Source organism: Petaurus breviceps, unplaced genomic scaffold (assembly GCF_028583685.1).
Source record: "Petaurus breviceps papuanus isolate PSGF00001 unplaced genomic scaffold, PetGlider_PUasm1.0 90895, whole genome shotgun sequence".
NCBI lineage: Eukaryota > Metazoa > Chordata > Mammalia > Diprotodontia > Petauridae > Petaurus > Petaurus breviceps.
Genome location: NW_027187372.1, coordinates 36,085,294 through 36,103,490, shown reverse-complemented (window position 1 = coordinate 36,103,490; position 18,197 = coordinate 36,085,294). Strand labels below are relative to the sequence as shown.

The 18,197-nt window shown below is 38.8% G+C and overlaps 1 long non-coding RNA gene across 3 annotated transcripts in view; it reads left to right on the top strand.

Annotated features, from left to right (window-relative positions):
- The window catches only part of LOC138151250 (uncharacterized), a 364,336-nt gene that overhangs the window by 184,817 nt on the left and 161,322 nt on the right, over window positions 1–18,197 (top strand). Inside the window, exon 7 of one of the 3 annotated variants that reach the window (XR_011165777.1) lies at window positions 12,186–12,632. The exons of the other annotated variants lie outside the window; for them this stretch is intronic. This is a non-coding gene — a long non-coding RNA (uncharacterized lncRNA). Of the gene's footprint in view, window positions 1–12,185; window positions 12,633–18,197 lie in introns of those variants that run through there. 3 annotated transcript variants of the gene reach the window in all.

Sequence of the window (18,197 nt, the reverse complement as noted above, 5' to 3'; positions counted from 1 at the left end):
ATAAGAAGAGAGAAAAATACAGTAACATCCTATATAAAAATATCTCTGAAAGCTTTTTGGTAGCTAGGTAGTACAGTGGAGAGTGCTAGGCCTGGAATCAGGAAAACTCATCTTCCTGAGTTCAAATATGGCCTCAGACACTAGCTGTGTGACCCTGGGCAAGTCACTTAACCCTGTTTGCCTCTGTTTCCTTAACTATAAAATGAACTGGAAAAAATGCCAAACCAGTCTGATATATCTGTCAAGAAAATCCCAATGGAATCTCAAAAAGTCAGATATGGCTGGAAAATGACTGAACAACAGTGACTGAAAACCTTTTAGTTACTGTGTCTCCTAGTTCTTTGTGAGAGGATTTTCTGTGGTTGCTGTTGAAAGTAAGTAAATCCACAAATAATGATTAAATGTTTACTATGTTTCTGGGGAATAAAACACAGTCCGCACGCTTTCAAGGAAATGGAAACCTAGTTGGGAAGATGGCATGATAGCATAATTATCAGGGATTACAGGGAAGGTACAAATTGGAATTTTGAGGTCATTTCCACCTCAGAGATTTCATTATCCTATTAATCAGAGGTCAATGTTAGGTAGTGTACAATAAAGTGTCATATTGAATAGTATAAATAACATTTCAGTATTTCAGATATATGATTTCTTCCTCTTCAGTATTTTTGAGAAATATTAATTGTCTATGGTTGGATATAACATAACATAACATACAATATGTAATTATATAATAAAAACAACAATACTACTGAAATTCATTCAGTGCTATAACAATGAAACTATTGGTGGATTATTATGCACAAACAATAATGAAATTCATCTAGGGAAATAAAAGGTCAAGCAACTCAAGGGAAATAATGCAGGGGAAAATGGAAAGAGAGGAGGCTATTTAGGGTGTCCTGATGCCCATACCTTCAGATGTTGGGAAAAGAGGGAGAAGAGAGAACTCTTATAGATATTGGTCCTATCACAAGGTCCTAACAGTACAAAAATTATAAGAGTGTAACAGGGCTTCACTTTACACATGCCCAGATCACTTAACATGAAGGTGTCCACTTAGGAGAGGTCAATCTTCTGGGAGAAGACATTCTTCACTTTTCTGTGCACCGGGTGGGTAGGAATAGTCTCTTTCAACTGTCAATATAGCTTGAACAGGCTGTATCTTTAAAACTACTAGATAGGGACAGTCTCTCATTCTTTCCTGAGGCATCCAAAAGCTGTGAAAATCCTGTTCTCGCAGCATGGACGTCATGAACTAAACTGACTAAAGATAAAGATTACCTCCTATCTCCCCCTGTAGATCCTCTCCTCTGGGGTTTGGTTTTAGTTTTCCTCATCTGTCCTTTTAAGTTCTAGGTCCAGGTGCTGGAATCCTCAAACTTAGAACAAAGTCAGGAGTTCAAAGTAAGGAACTTGGAGGAAGGATTCTAGGCAAGAAGTTGTAGCCAGGCCAGCAAGGAAGCCCTGAGAAATCAGGGTGCTTGGAACTCAAGTCCATCCCAAGAAGGGCTTTGAGCTTGGAATTTGATGGGACTGTGTGATTTGATTATTGAACTATGCTGTAAATCTAATTTCCTTAGCCTCTCCAGAATGGCGGGGGGGTGGGGGGTGTTATACCCTTAAGTGTTGGAGGGGTGATGTTTATATGTTTATTCTTGCTATAGTTTTGAAGTAAATATTCTTTGTAAAGCTAATCTGATTGGTAAGTGATTAAATGAAACTAGAGTTCAGAGGAGTCCTAAAATTGAGGAACATTAATGGTGGGAGCTGAAGCCAATGACAAAGAGATTAGACATGTCCTTTTAGGGTACGGAAGAACTCTGAGGAAGGGGTGAGATGTAATATGTCTGACATACAAACCGTGGGGGACAGAATAATCTCTATTCCACTACAAAGCAGTAATCATCAAAACCATTGACTACTGATTTTAAAATAGAGAAGTGAAGAGATTGAGTGGACAATACATAGAAGCAGGTGATTATAGTAACATATTGATTACTAAGCACTAAGACCCCAACTACTGGTATAATTCAACAAAGACTACTGGAAAAACCAGAAGGCAATTTGACAGAAAATAGGTTTAGACTAATATCTCATGCAATATAACACCAAGTGACTATATGACCTAAATATAAAAGTTCACATTGTAAACTAGTTAAATGAGCAAGAAAGAAAATACTTTTTTTTATGAATATGGATAAGGAATGAGTTTGTGACCAAACAAGGGATAGAGAGGAGCATGAAAGATGAATTGGATAATTTTGATTACATAAAATTGAAAAAGTTTTGACCAAGCAAATCAAAGCAGTAAAAAATTACAACGATTTTAGCAATACCCAATTTTAATAAACAAATTAACTAAATTAAGAAATTAACTGGGGAAAGTCTTTACAGCAAATTTCTCAGGTAAAGATATGATATCCAAGATGTATAAGGAATGGATTTAAATATATAAAAATAATAACCACTTCCCAGTAGATAAATTGTCAAAGGAAATGAACTGGCATTTCTTAAGGGAAAAAACATAAGCTCTTAACAAGCATATGAAAGATACTCCAAATAATAAATCATTAGGGAAATTTAAGTAAAAGGAAATGTTGAGATGCCATTTCACATTCATCAGATAATAGAAAGGATGCCAAGAGCATAAAGATGGCAGAAAAAAAAAAGGTTGGAGGGGCTATTGGAAAACAGTCACATTAATGCACTGTTGGGTAAGCAATGAACTGGTCCAACCATTCTGGAGAACAATTTGGAACCCCTCCAAAAGGCACTAAACTGTATATTGCTTTTGACCCAAAGATACCACCTACTAGACATATCCCAAAGAAGTCAAAGGATAGCAAGGAACCATATGTATGACAGTATTTAAAGGAGCATTTTGTTGTTGTAGTAGTAAAGAACGGGAAGCCAAGAGGATGCCTATTAATTGGGGAATAGCTAATCACATTGTGACATATGAATAGGACAGGAAATTATTGTGCTGTAAGAAATGATAAGTGCAGTGGATAGAATTCTGGGCCTGGAATCAGGAAGACTCATCTTCCCTAAATTCAAATCTGGCCCTAGACACTTATTAGCTGTGTGACCCTGGGCAAGTCACCTAACGCTGTTTGCCTCAGTTTTCTCATCTGTAAAATGAACTGGGTAAGGAATTGGCAAACCATTCCAGTAACTTTGCCTAGAAAACTTCAAATGAGGTAATGAGGAGTGGGACAAAACTGAAAAGCTACTGACTCAACAACTGCAAGAAGTGATGAAAGGTATGGATTCAGAGAAAGTTCAGAAGACTTATATGAACTGATGCAGTAAACCACTTTCACAAACCTAAAATTCCTATGTAAATGTCATCTATTATTATGTTAATTATTGTTATTCCAACGACAAGCTTCTGAAGTTAGGTAGGTAGCCCCCAGACACCTAATCAGTTCCCAGGCCTATATTCCAAGCCTTTCAAATTGTGTTCAGAACTTGTGTTTCATTGACATAACATTCAAGAATTCAATCATCTCCATACTAAAACAAGGTATAGTAGGACTGTGCAAATAATAAAAGTTCAATTCATATAATGCCTTACAAAGAACTTCATAGATAGCAATCCTGTGATGTAGGTAGTAGTTTCTCATGCCACATTATCATTCTATCCATTTTGCAGACAAGAATGAGGAAGCAACTTGCTTACAACTATATACCTATTAAGTAGAAGAGGTAGGATTTGAAATTAACTTTTTTTTTTTGGCCTAAATTCAAGGCTAAATCCATTAGGTCCTAAATTAGGTTCTCAATTCATTAAGTACTCAATTCATTTAAACCCTAAATGCTATAGAAAAGGTTCAGAAAAAGAGAGCTTACTGGAGTTCAGAGCATTTTATGAAAGCTCCATGGTATGGGTGGGTTCTGAGTTGGACCTTGAAGCATGAATTGGGTGTAGAGACAAAGAGGAAAGGGGAAGGCTTCCCCATTGGGTGGACTAGCATAAAAATTGAAACGTTAAAGTCAGAGCCAGTGGGATAGACAGTTGCTCTCCCACCATTTACTACATTTCTGTTTAGATCACCTTGTCTTTTCTTGAAAAATGAGAGCTTTTTGTATTAGGCAGGCAGGGCTACTTCCTGCTAGGATCCAATGCAAAAATGAATAGTTATCATCTACCCAGCAGTCTCCCTGACCTGTAACTGGTGAGAAGCTGGGCATTCATTGTTTTTCACTTGCTTTTTGTTCATTTCCTAGGCTGCCCTCCAGTCCATTGATCATCTTCAGCATTCACACAGTGCTCTGTTGTCTCTTTCTCTTCTTGTTTTCATTTTCTGCTTAATGGCAGGTGGTAGTCACTTGGATGGGGATCAAACCACTGCAATTTCTCCTTCTGCAGAGATTTCTTATATGGCTCCTACCAAAGCCATTAAATGTTGCTGTTGACATTTTCTTCTTGGACATGAGACAATAGCAACATCCAGCTCTGCAGTCAAGCATCTGCCTAGAAATATTCCTCCAGGAGGCTCATTGCCTTCACCCTACCACGATTACTAACCCCAAATTCAAGGACGTCAGTCCCTCCTCTTTTAGCCTGACATGCAGAAGGTCCCACAACCTGGTCCCAATCTTAGCTCCAACTGCTTCCAAATATGGACTCTCCAGTTGCAATGTGGCTTCAATGTTGGAGTATTAGACTGGAAGTCGAGATCTGGGTTCTAGTCTAAGGTAGTTAGGTGGTGCAGTAGATAGAGTGTAAGGCCTGGAGTGAGGAAGACCTGAGTTCAAATCTGACTTCAGACACTTACTGGTTATGTGACTCTGGGCAGGTCATTTAATTTGTTTGCCTCAGTTTCCTCATCAGTAGAATAGGAATAATAATAGCACCTTATTCTCAGGATTGTTATAAGGAACAAATGAGATGATACTTGTAAAGTGCTTAGCCTAGTACATGGCTTATGATAAATGCTATATAGATGTTAACTATTATTATTATTATTATCATTACATAAATATAGCCATGTATTGTTTCCAAGAATGGAATAATGGAGTGTAAACTCCTTCCAGACTACTTAGTTTGTTTCATCACACTAACTAGCATATTGTCTATCCCATAGCATTCACTTAATAAATTCTTGTTGATTGACTGAACTGTTCTGTCCTCCTCTTTACATCTAAATCCTACTCATCCTTCAAGGTCTAACTCAAAATGGCCATTGAGGTGGTACAGGGGAAAGCATTAGACTTTTCAGTTAGAAGACTGAGATTCAAAGTTAACGATTTACATAGGTTTCATCCTGGTGCCCTATTGACTATTAATTACTTCAACTAAATTTAAGTTGGCTTCTTTTGGGTCCTCTATCATATTATCTATGAAAAACAACAATTTTGTTTCTTTTCTGGTTATGCTTAAGAAACTTTCTTTTTTTTAAATTAAATTTTATGTTTATTTTTAGTTTACATCATTCATTTCCACAGGATTTTGAGTTAGGAATTTTCTCCCCATTTTTCTCCTACCCACCACCCCAAAACAGCAATCTAACTGTATACCCCCTCCCCCAATCTGCTGTCTCCTATATTCTCTCCTATCCCCCCTCCAGCTTTCCGATAGGGCAAGATGTATCTCCATACCCCAGTGCCTGTATATCTTGTTTCCCAGTTGCATGTTTATATATATATTAAACAATTGAATTTAAAACTTTGAATTCCAGATTCTTTCCCTTCCTCCCTCATCATCCACCCTTACTTGGAAGTTAAGCAATTCAATATAGGTTGTACATGTATAGCTACAAAAAAACATTTCCAGAGTATTATAAAAGACTGACTATATTCCCTCCATCCCATCCCACCCCCAACTTGTTCTATTCTCTACTTTAACCCTGTCCCTTTTTAAAAGTGTGTGCTTCTAACTACCCTCCCCCAACTTTCCCTCCCCTCCATCATCCCCCCTCTCATCCCCTTCCCCCCTACTCTCCTGTAGGGCAAGATACCCTATTTAGTGTATATGTCATTCCCGCCCTAAGCCAAATTCAATGAGAGTAAGATTGACCCATTCCCTTTTGCCTTCCTATTCTTCCCCTCCATTGTAACAGTTTTCCCTTGCCTCTTCTGTATGAGATAATTTATCCCATTCTGTCTTTCCCCATTTCCTCTCATTATATCCCTCTCTCACCTCTCAATTTCACCTTTTAAGTATCTTCCCTTCCTATTAAATTGATCCTTTACCTTCTGTCTATGTATACCTGCACACATATATACATACACTCACATATGTATTCATACACCCATATACCCTCCTATATATATGTATGTATACAGATTAAATATATACATTTATATTCCCATCAACTATCCTCATACTGAGAAAAGTTTCATAAGTTACAATTATCATTTTTCCATGTAGGCATGTAAATAGTTCAACTTAGAAAAGTTCCTTATGATTTCTTTTCCTTTTTACCTTCTTATGCTTCTCTTGCTTCTTTTATCTGAATGTCAAATTTTCTATTCAACTCTGGTTTTTTCATCAAGAATGCTTGAAAGTCCTCAATTTCATTGAATGACTGTATTTTCCCCTGAAACATTATACTCAGTTTTTCTGAGTAGGTGATTCTTGGTTTGAATCCCAGCTCCTTTGACCTCGGGAATATCATATTCCAAGCCCTTCGATCCTTCAATGTAGAAACTGACAGATCTTGTGTTATCCTGACTGTGTTTCCACAATATTCAAATTGTTTCTTCCTGGCTGCTTGTAATATTTTCTCCTTGATCTGGGAACTCTGGAAACTGGCTATAATATTCCTAGGAGTTTCCTTTTTGGGATCTTTTTCAAGAGGTGATCGGTGAATTCTTTCAATTTCTATTTTGCCTTCTGGTTCTAAAATATCAGGACAATTTTCCTTGAGAATTTCTTGAAGGATGATTTCTAGATTCTTTTTCTCTTCTTTGGTTTTCAGAATTTCTATTTTGGTGTTCAGTTGTAATGCTGCTTTTCTATTTTTTTTTAAACATTGCTTTCTCAGTTCATTGATCTTTTATTTCTTTGTCAAAGAAAATGTTTTGAGATAAACATTTTTTCCTAAGGATTGATTTGGGTTATATTCCAAAAGTTTGGATAATCTGTCTCATTCATTGTTGTCTTTTCATTTGATGAAAGGACATATTTTGCCTATGATTTTTTTGAACAATCAGTTCTTTAGGACTATTTTTTTTTAGTTTGCATTAACATTCAAATTATTTCTTCCATGACCTTTCATTGATTAAATATTTTATTGCATTGCGGTCAGTAAAGACTATATCTAACATTTTGTTTTTCAGTGTTTGTTTAGCAAATTTCTCAGCTTAGAATATCTTACAATTTTTTAAAGGAGCCATGGACAACTGATATATAGTCCTAGTTTTATTTAGTAATTATCAGAGATCTATTTATCTAATTTTCCTGAAAGTTTATTGATGTCCTTCTTGTTTGTTTATTTATGGTTACATTTTTATAGGTCTGAAAGGACTACATTGAGGTCTTCATCTCTTGTGGCTTCACTGTCTATTTCTCCTGGTGATTCCATGAGCATTTATTTCCTTTAACTACTTAGATGCTATGCCATTTGTTGAACATATTAAGGATTGATATTATTTCACTGTGGTGCCTTTAAGCAAGATATTTTTTCTATGTCTTCTTACTGTTGTCTTTTTTGAGATTGTAACTGCTACCCTTGCTTCTTAATTTTTACCTGAAGAATAATAAATCCTGCCCTGACTATAACACGATATGAATCTTTATATTTTGAGTATGTTTCTTGGAAACAACCTTTTTGGTGGATTTCACATCTCCTGAAGTCTAGTAACAAACTAGAAAAGTTAGGAATTGTTAACTAAGCAGTTGAGTATTTTGCAGGGTGTTTTCCAAGTTTTAAAAACTTAAAGCATCGAACACTCTCTTTTCTTCCTGCTCCAGAGTTGATTCCCTCATTCACATTGCACTCTGGACCTTGCTGATGCTGACTGCCCTCCTGTCACCAATTCCCTTTGTCAGCTTGACATTATACTGACTCACGTCCATTTCCTGTAACTTCCTGGCCTGTCTCCTCCCCTGTGATCAGAGTCACCAGGCATTTTTCAGCCAGGCTGTCCTCAAATGTCACTTAGACAATCTATTCTTGGAGGTCAATGGAAGGCTCACCGGACACATGCTTGAACTCTTCCTGCAGAATTATAGTCAAAGGGCCACTGAGCAAAAAGCTGAACACTATTAATGGGATTTCTTATTGGAAGCATCTTTCTGGTTGGTCTGTCTGCTTCATGAAATGCATCTTGAAGATGGATAGGGCTTGGGCAATCCTATTGCCTTTCTCTCTGTACTCAGGAAGGATATTTACAGGGAGAAGTTTAACTGTGGGATACTTCTCCTGCAAACTGATATGATTACAGGTCTCTTAATGGGAGTCAACTTCTTCAGCATGAGGAAAATCATGACCCAGTATCACCCTGGCCTGTCAAGACAGCCGGCAACAATGCACTTTTAGAACAGTAAGAAACAGCACAAACACCCTGATGACTGCAGGGGCTGAAATAGTCACGAGCTGCTTCCCGCAATGATACCTGTGGCTTGTGAGACATTCACAGAGCTTTTCACCTCCATTGCTTTAAATGTCTTGGGGAAGAAGGGAGGGGTGAGAGGAAAGGAGAAGAGAGACAAGCAGGCACTGCACCCCCAAATCCCAGTAGGAGGGAGCCTTTTTGATGATACTTTCCTGATGCTCTTCCAAGAGCATGGTATCGGGATCGTAAATTATCAGCCCTGGGGAGACAGCTTGTCTCTTCAAGGCTATTAAAGGCTTTGAGAGGGACCAAGATGAGCCAGATTCCCAAATGAGCTTTGGGGATTATGTTGCTAGGTGGAAGGTGGTTGAAATACATTGCCCAAGGGGGAAAAGAGAAATTGGTTCCCAGCACGTCATTCTAGAGCTGTCCAATGTTAATCCCCAGATGGATTCATATGGGGACAAATTGGAGACAGTGGACAGGTTGGTTTATGAACTACTGCTTTTACTGATAACTGCAAGTATTCCCCCAAATAATGGATTATTTTTGGGTAAGAGGGTAGATGGTGAAAGGGTTCTCACATGGGGATGGTACATCTGAAAACAGAGCACAGAAACACCAATGGATGTGTTTAGGGGGGTGAAGTGGGGGCATTGGGAAAGTGATTATCTTCCTAAATTCCAGTTCTGGTCTTAGATATTATCTATGCAACCTTGGGTGATTCACTTACCCTCTGCCTACCTCCATTTCTTCAACTAAAATGGGAATAATAATGGCACCTATCTCTCAGTATTGTTATGAAGATCAAATGATATAATATTTATCAAGTGTTTAGTTATAGTCTGGAACATAGTAGGTGCTTAATAAATCCTTCCTTCATTCCTTCTTTCTTTCCTTTTTTTCTGCTTCAGATAGAATTGTACACAATAACATTCCACAGCATACCAGCAAGCAACAAGGAGCATTTTTATCCTAGGTTCACTTTATAGCTGAAAGGGACGTCAGATATTATCTCTTCAGGTTCTTTAATTCAACATTTATTAATGTCTTAGTATATGTAAGAAACTGTATTAAATGATATAGATGCAAGAAGAGCTATAAAATAGATCCTGAACTCATATACTAACCTGGGTTTATATTTCTGATTTCTTTTATAAAATAAAAAATGGTTTCATTTATAGTTTTTCCACTTTACTGTCACTTTACTTCTCCTATCTCCACACTAGGCCCACTAATAGACCCTTCACTTATAACAACAAAGTGAAGTTATGTGTATCAAAAACCAGACCTAGTCAGTCACATAAACCAAAAGATTTTATTTGATTAAACAAAGGAAAACAGAATCATTACTCTGAACACTATTCCATTTCTACATGGCACAATTTGATATTTTATATTTTTAAAGGTGGAATTGCTTAATAGTAGAAAATAGTAAAAAAATGTCAAGGGCCTTATAAAAATTTTCAGTTTCTACATTTTCATTGTAATTCTGTAATATCTATGTTTTTACCTTCTAAAGCAATTTGCTTCACAAGTATCCCTGTGTTTTCATAAGAATGTACTTGTCATATTAGCTCTAATGGTCAAGGTTGTTCCAAGATGGAATTAGTCTTCTTTTTCCAGGGAAACAAATCAACACATTGGCCAAGTCTGAAAGATTTATTCCTCCATCTGCAAACCTACCACCTTCTGTAGGAAGCACCAGTCTTAAGTCAAAATTGGATACTGAATTGATTAGAGTTATGAGTTTGTTAATGTTATAGACCAATGATTTTAATTGGAATAAAACTACTTTCCAGCATTTCAGACTGATAACACTTAGAGTCTCATCATACAGCAAGTATTGTCCCAGGCAGCTCTTCCTGATTCCAAGGTCAGCCCTTCATCCACAGTGCCCCAGTGGGAACTCTAATGGAGGTGTAAAAAGACATATGTACAAATAACTGTAATATAAGAGAATTTACTATGTGTAAACAAGAGAATCAGGTAAAGTATTACGAAAAATCTGAGGAGAAAACTGAAGCCCAAAGAAAACCAATGAGAGAGCTAGGGAGAAACTGGATCTCCTAACTCTTATTTTCATGGTCTTTCTACTATCCAATGCAAAGAAACAAAAGTCTTTTAACATAAAAATACTGTAGGGACAGACATTGAGGTCACATAGTTGACCAAATGCTACAAAGGAGCATGAAATATTTTTCTTTCTATTAGGGATAGCCCTCTATACATGGAAGAAAATGGATCCACTTTAATATCACATTCTTTCTAGCCCCACCCTATGTTCAGAGTATGTTGAATATGATATAAAGGAACGAGAACCATTCAGCAGGTTCTCAAACCCATTTTCTTAGAACCTATCAGTGAGCATAGTTATATTTGCTTTCCAAAGATCTATCTGGAATTCCTCTTTTCCATACATACTCTAATATTACTTGTTGATTGCATCAGCTTCCATGGATTTAATTATTATTCTTGTTTTAATGATTTTCCAATCTATGTATCTAGCCCTAACCTCTCTACTAACCTTTTGTCTTGCATCTCCAACTGCCTATTAGACATCTTGACCTTGACCTGACATTTTATTTGTCCCACCCCCATGTAGTCTGTGATCCAATACAATAGGCCTTTTGGCTGTTCCTTGTACAAAGCACTTCATCTCCCTACTCCCACCATTTTTCACTGACTGTTCCCCATACCTGGTTCATCTTTCTCATCTTTCTTTCTGAGTTTCTTGACTTTCCTTCAAGTCCCGGATCAAATCTTACCTTCTACAAGAAAAGTCTTTCCTGAGTGCTTTTCCTCTGTTTGTATTTCCATTTGAATTTGTATGTATTTTATTTGTACATAGCTCTTTTCGTGTTGTCTCCTCCATTAGACTATGAGATCCTAGAAAGAAGATCATCATTTTTTTTCCTGTATTTTGTTTTTGCCTTTCTTGTATCCTCAGCATTTGGCAGAGACAGAAAATAGGCACCTAATAAATGCTTGTTGACTGACTGTCGAACCTGCTCTCCCTTTCTTAGCTTGCCACTACACTTTTGACAGAACAATTACTCTTTCCCAGTTATGAGATTTCACTCATTCTCACAGAGGGAAATGTGGGACTTCATCCCTATCTGCCTCTTCTCCACTTGGTAAGAAAAGCCCCACTCCTTACCCTCTAAGTTCCACCATGTTGGGATTTTTAACATGTACATTTTCCTATATTTTAGAACCCAGGGAGAGTTGCTTGGGCTTGGGAAATCAGATCAGAGTTAAGTGTGAACAACACTTTAGTCCTGATGCTATCATTCCAGTTCTTGCCATGTGGGGAAATATTGCAAAGGGTCCTTGGGGCCCATGCTATTGTATTTGCACCTGTTTTGCTCCTTCCTCCTAGATAAATGGGTGATTATTATCTTTTTTTGTTCTCCAGACTGAGCTATTGTTGAATGAAAAATACTCTAATTTCCTTTTCACCTTCTGAGTATAAGTATTGGGGGGGGGGGGTTTGAAATTGGCTGCTAGAGTATGATGAACACATCTCCAAAGGCTTCCATTCTGAGACCCTGACCTAAGAGTAATATACAGTAGTCAGCCAGTCAAAATGTATTCATCAGATTCAGGGCCAGATACCCCAACCTGACCATTTGCAAATATCCATTTCACTTAGACTTTTCCCTCTTTTGCCATAGGAATCAGATGTCTTAATAGGCCCAGCGCTTAACAAAGCATATGGCTGGAATTTCAACATGAACAGCCTCTAGTAGGTGAGATCTGACCTGACAGGTTCACTGGACATCATCCTATGCCCTCCTTCCACCACTTTTTTTTACTTGTATGGGGCTAGAATATATGAATCTCTTTGGTTGGTGTGACAGAGAAGGAAGGAGATAGCAGAATAGAAAGAAAGTAACACCACTACATTTATATAGCATGTGAGGGCTCACCAAGAGGTGTCTTGACAACATCTTGTAATGTAGGTAGTGCAAGTTTTTTTTTTGTTTGTTTTAGTCTGGATGTTTGATTCCACTGGTGGGGTGAATACTGGCATCAATGCAGACTGGCAAAGTATATGCAATTTATAGTCTCAGAGAGTTATCTGAATGGTCAGTCAGTCAGTCAGCAACATTTATTAAGGCTTATTATGTGCCAGATATTGTGCTAAGCCTTGAGGACACAAAGAAAAGAAAAGAAAAGGAAAGGAAAAGAGGAGAGGAGAGAAGAGGAATGAAGAAAAGAGAGAAGAGAAGAGAAAAGAAGAGAAGAGAAGAGAAGAGAAGAGAGGAGAAGAGAAAAAGAAAACCCCTAATCCCTGTCTTCAGGGAGTTAATGTTCTAATGTGAAGATAACATGCAAAAACAAAACAAAACTATGTGCATATGAGGTATATAAAGGGTCAAGTAGAAGGTAGTCTTAGGGAGAAGGCACTAGCAAATGGGGGAGTTTGGTGGGGGACCCAAGAAAAACCTGTAGAAGGTGAACTTTGAGCTGAATGTTGAAGGAAGCCAAGGAAGCTAGTTTTCATAGGTGAGGAGACACTGCATTCCAAGTGTGGGGCACAGCCAATGCAAATATATAGAGGTGGTAGATGGAGAATTGAAGAATAGCAAATAGATCAGTGAAACTGGATAGTAGAAAGCATGGAGAGAATTAAACACAAAGGGAGGAAAGAATCAGGTTGCAAGGATTGTAAAAACCATACAGAGAATTTTCTATTTGACTGTGAAGGTGATAGGGGGCTGTTGGAGTTTATTGAGAGAGAGAGAGAGAGAGAGAGAGAGAGAGACAGAGAGAGAGAGAGAGAGAGAGAGAGAGAGAGAGAGAGAGAGAGTGTGTGTGTGTGATACTCAGATTTGTGTTTTTTGAAAATTACTTGGGCAGTTAAAAGAAGGGTGGTTTCGAGTTGGGAGAAACTGAGTTAAGGAGAGTAATTAGTAATTAGGCTGCTACAGGAGAGTGTTCTGGATACTATGGACATAATAGTTATGTGGCTTACTCTTTGGTCACAGCACTGTGGATCAGAGGGAGAGTCTCTAATCTAGGTCTTCCTGACTATGAGACTGGTCCTCTCTGTCCTTTATGCCCTACTGTCTCTCAGGGCAACTCTCATCATCCCTGTTTTATAGATTAGGAAACTGTGACTATGCATAGATATGAATTGCCCACTCTTATGCAGCTGGTAAGTGTCTGAAGCAGGATTTGAATCTCTATCCCCTGACTCCAATCCCAGTATTCTCTCATTATTATACCATATTGCCCATCACATCTTTTAGGTGGGAATAGACATAGTGGTCCTGGAATAAGGATACATGGGTTCAAGTCTTGGTTTTGCACTTCCTAATGATATATAGTGTGTATGTATGTGCATATATATATACACATACATATATATGTATGTATATATACACACACATGTGTATGTCAAGTGGTGACCTTCTCTAGTGCAGGGTGGGTAGACAGACAGTTCAGAACATAAAAAAACATGCAATTGCCCTACATTCCCTCTCCAAAAAGCAAAATAAACAAAAACAAAAACCTTAAAAAACAAAAAATAGGAGCCGTAATTCTGCAGTCTATCAGCTACTTATTATGTTATTATTAATGTTTTTTATTTACAATGGTCATAATTGACATGAGACAGCCTGGTTTAGTGAGTTCAGTTTTTCAGCTCTGACTTATACTCTCAGTGTGACCCACTGGATAAGTGACCTCTTCCACAACATTAAGACTGAGATGCAGAGAAGAGAACTGACCTGAACTGGCAGAGAGGACTCCTTAACAGAAAACCCTCTCCACCAGTGAAATCACCAGGCAGGTCAAACACATCCATGTGAGACCACAGATTTTGAAGGACGCTTGCGAAGTTATGACCTACAGTGCAGAAGAGAGCTGTCCTTGGGAGCCTTGGTGACATGTCTGCTTCAATCTCTGACCCTCTCCCTGCCAGTTCGGCTTTGATCACTAAGTTAGTTCGTCCCACTGGATTGGAGGAAAACGGGGAGAGCACGGGAGTCGGGATAGGAGCTTTTCTCTGGGCATGATCCTTCATCAGTGGAGGAAATCGGATAGAGGAGGGGGCAGGGTAGAGAAGACGGGAACGGGGAAACAAAAGAACAAAATGAAAGAGAAAGAAGACTGGCCTTCAATGTGACACCCAACTTGCCTACTAATGGGGTAATTGAACAGGGAGACATTTTAAAAAACATGTAGATGAACTAATGTAAACTGCACCATCCAGGAGGCTGCTGCCGAAGCACTCTGGGAGTAGCTCCAGCAACGAAACTTGACGGGAGCGATAATAAAGGAGCCTGCTAAAGCAAAGAGATCTCCCCAGTCTGCCGGGTTTCTATCGCTTAATCAAAACTGACTCCGACTACTGCAGCTGCAAAAAAATGTTCCCAGCCTTCCATTAATTTCCATACAATAACCCTCTAATGGGGGAGTTGTTCAGGAGAGGAGGGCAATCAATCTGTTGTAATGACACACCGGAGACCCCGGGAAAATGCAAACTTGGAGCGATTTCATGGCAGGTGCAACCTTGGAAAGCATTACCATTTTTCTAAGTTAATTTGTTCCCTTGATATGTTTGAAATCCATATTTGTACTTTAAAGGTCTAAAATGCAAGATGATTAAAAAATATAACCAGATTTTTGTAAACCTTTCAACACGATCAGGTGATATATTAACCGACCCCATCCTTCCTCTCCCTCTAGAGCCTGGGGACCACTTTGCCTTCTTGTATCCTTTGCTGTCATCTGAGGGGATTGTGGCCTTCTTGGCTTTGTTTCCTATTATAGACTCTCTCTAGGCTCTTGCAGACTCAAAGCCCTGGCACCCCTGAGCTGAACAGTGACCTGTGGTCAGGGAAATGTGTTAACTCTCTCCCCCACCCAAGTGGCTGCTGGAAAGCATAATAATAACTCATTTCTAGAGCACTTTGGTTTTATAAATTAGGCAGTTAGATGGCACAATGGATAGAGGGTTGAACTTAGATCTAGAAAGATACAAGTTTGAATCCCGACTCACTTACTGTGTGACCCTGGGTAAGTCCCTTAACCTTATCTAGCCTCAGCTCTCTTCTCTGTAAAATGGAGACAATAATAGCACCTACCTCCCAGGGTTGTTTTGAAGATCAAAAATGAGATGAGATGCACTTTGCAAACCTTAAAGTTCTATAGAAATGCTGGTTGTGCAGTTGTTTCAGTCATGTCTCACTCTTTGTGACTCTATTTGGGGGTTTTCTTGGCAAAGATACTGCAGTCGTTTGCCTTTTCCTTCTCCAAAATAAATGTGAGCTATTACTGGTTATGAGGAACTTTCCTTACAACCCCATAAATTTAGCCAGTTGTCCTGTTGGATAGAATTCTGGACCTGGAATCAGGAAAACAAGAATTCAAATTCCTTTCAGACACTTAGTAGGTGTACCATCCACCCTGGGTTAAGCATAAGGAACACAGTAGCCTCCCTGATGCCATGCAATCCTGGGCAGCTCAAAAAATTCACTGGAGAAGCTGAAGAGTGAGGATCCTAATGGACTTCCATGTTTATGTCCATCCTCCATGACCACCCTTCCACTATATGACTGTCATCCCTAAATAGAGCTTAAATTCTCTCTCTGTTCCCATCTTGTGTTGCCTTTTGCTCCTTCCAGTCATGCTAGCTCTCTCCTTAGGAGCCTGATCTCTCTCCTAGGGTCACGACTAACAATTTAGCCACCCCACCTATACACATTTTTTAGTTAATGAATATAGAAAGCAAGGATTGAGTTAGGAATAACAGCAGTCCCTTCTTCCTCTTCCTTTTCCCATGGCATAAGGGCTGTGCTTATACTGTCCTGAACTATGTACCCCTCAGGCTCTCATCCCCCTTGAACTTCAGGAACATAAATGTCAGATAAAGGGGAGATTGTCACCTTTCCCTGACAGAACTGTGGTATTCCAAACCTCCCTGAACCTGTGACTGAGCAAATCAGTCAAACATGCTCAAACTCAAGCTACCTCATCTGTAAAATCGGTATAACAATAAAGCCTACCTCACTGGGCTATTGTGAGAATCAAATGAAATGATGTCTGTAAAGTAATTTGCAAGCCTTAAAGTGTTATATAAATGGTGTCATTATGATTACTAGTATTTCTATAGCTTTTCAAACTTAAATTGACAGATAATTAGGTATTATCAATTCCTATACTACTTATATTAACTTCATCTCACATATGAGGAAACTGAGGTTCACAGGGGTGACATATCTTACCCAAGGTCACACAGCTAGAAGGTCATGAGTCAATACTCTAATCATATGTTAAGATTCTCAGTCCTGGATTCCTTCCTTGAGTAGCCAAAGTTATCAGGACCCAGAGCCCCATCCTACTACCCCAACTGTGTCCCTCTTTTTAGTCCTCCCCCTCTTAGCCTTTTTTGGCCAAATTGAGGGTGGGGTGGGGTGGGATGGACAATGGTTTGGGTAGGATTGGATTACTTTTCCGGATGATCTCAGGTTCTCCGTTTCTATCACTCTTAGGCTCCCAGTCTCTATCTACCCCAAATAGGAGGGCTGCTACTACCATGTAATATTACTATGGGCCACTAGGGAGGCGATAAGCCTTTCTTCCAATCTTAATCAAGATATGGGAAAATTCCTTCCTTCCTTCCTTCCTTCCTTCCTTCCTTCCTTCCTTCCTTCCTTCCTTCCTTCCTTCCTTCCTTTCTCTCCTCCTCCTTCTTCTTCCTTTTCTTCAAAAGCAAGTAACTTTGTTCTCTGACAAGTTTGAATTTTTTAAATCTAAAAATAAATAGATTTAGGGAGTACATATTTGCCATCTATGGAGAACAAATTTGAAGACCCCTTTACATGGGGATATTCTGCAACTCTTGGGCTCTCTAAAGCCACAGGATTTCAGTTTTCCATGGGGTTTAACATTTTGGTGTCAGAACCTGGGGAACAAAAGATGCTCCCCACCCACCCATCTAAATTTATCCAAGACCTGGTTGATTGAGGGATTTCTCTTCAGAGCTTAGGTGGCCCTCTTTGCATATTAATTTTCTACTTAGGAAAGCAATGAAGGTTATCCATTATTCTGCATCTGCATTGATACAATTTTTGTGTAATCTCAGCTCATTTGGTTCAGCTCCAGCCTGAAACATGAATCCTATCTATAATGTAACTGAGAAGTGGCCATCCAGCTTCTGATTGGAGACCTCTATTGACAAGAAATTCTCTGTCCCTTGTTATCTCATTCTCCTTTTGGGAGAACTCTAATGATTAGGAAATTCATCATTATTTTAAGCTAAACTGTCTCCTTTTAGCTTCCACTTCTTGGTTTTAGGGACAAGCAGAATGGGTGTAATCTATTCTGCATGATCAGCTTTCTACGACATGAAGATGGCAAATGAGGTCAATTTGCCCTTAGAGTTGTGACCAAGTAACTTTTCGTATTCTTGAGAGCTAAGGCTTTCATCCTGCCAGGTTTTGTACTTCTCCTTAGCTATGGATAAATGACCTATAACTCACTCCATCTTTGGATTTTAAAATTGGAAGAGTTAAAGATCTTCTAGATTCTCTAGACTTTGAGGAAAATGAGAGTGAAAAAGGTTCAGTGACTTACCCAGAGTCACACAGGTAGTAAGGTCAGCTGGGCCAGGCCAACCATCCTTCATTCCTCTCCAGGCTTTCCTTCTGGCTCTACGGATTTCACCACCATCTCCA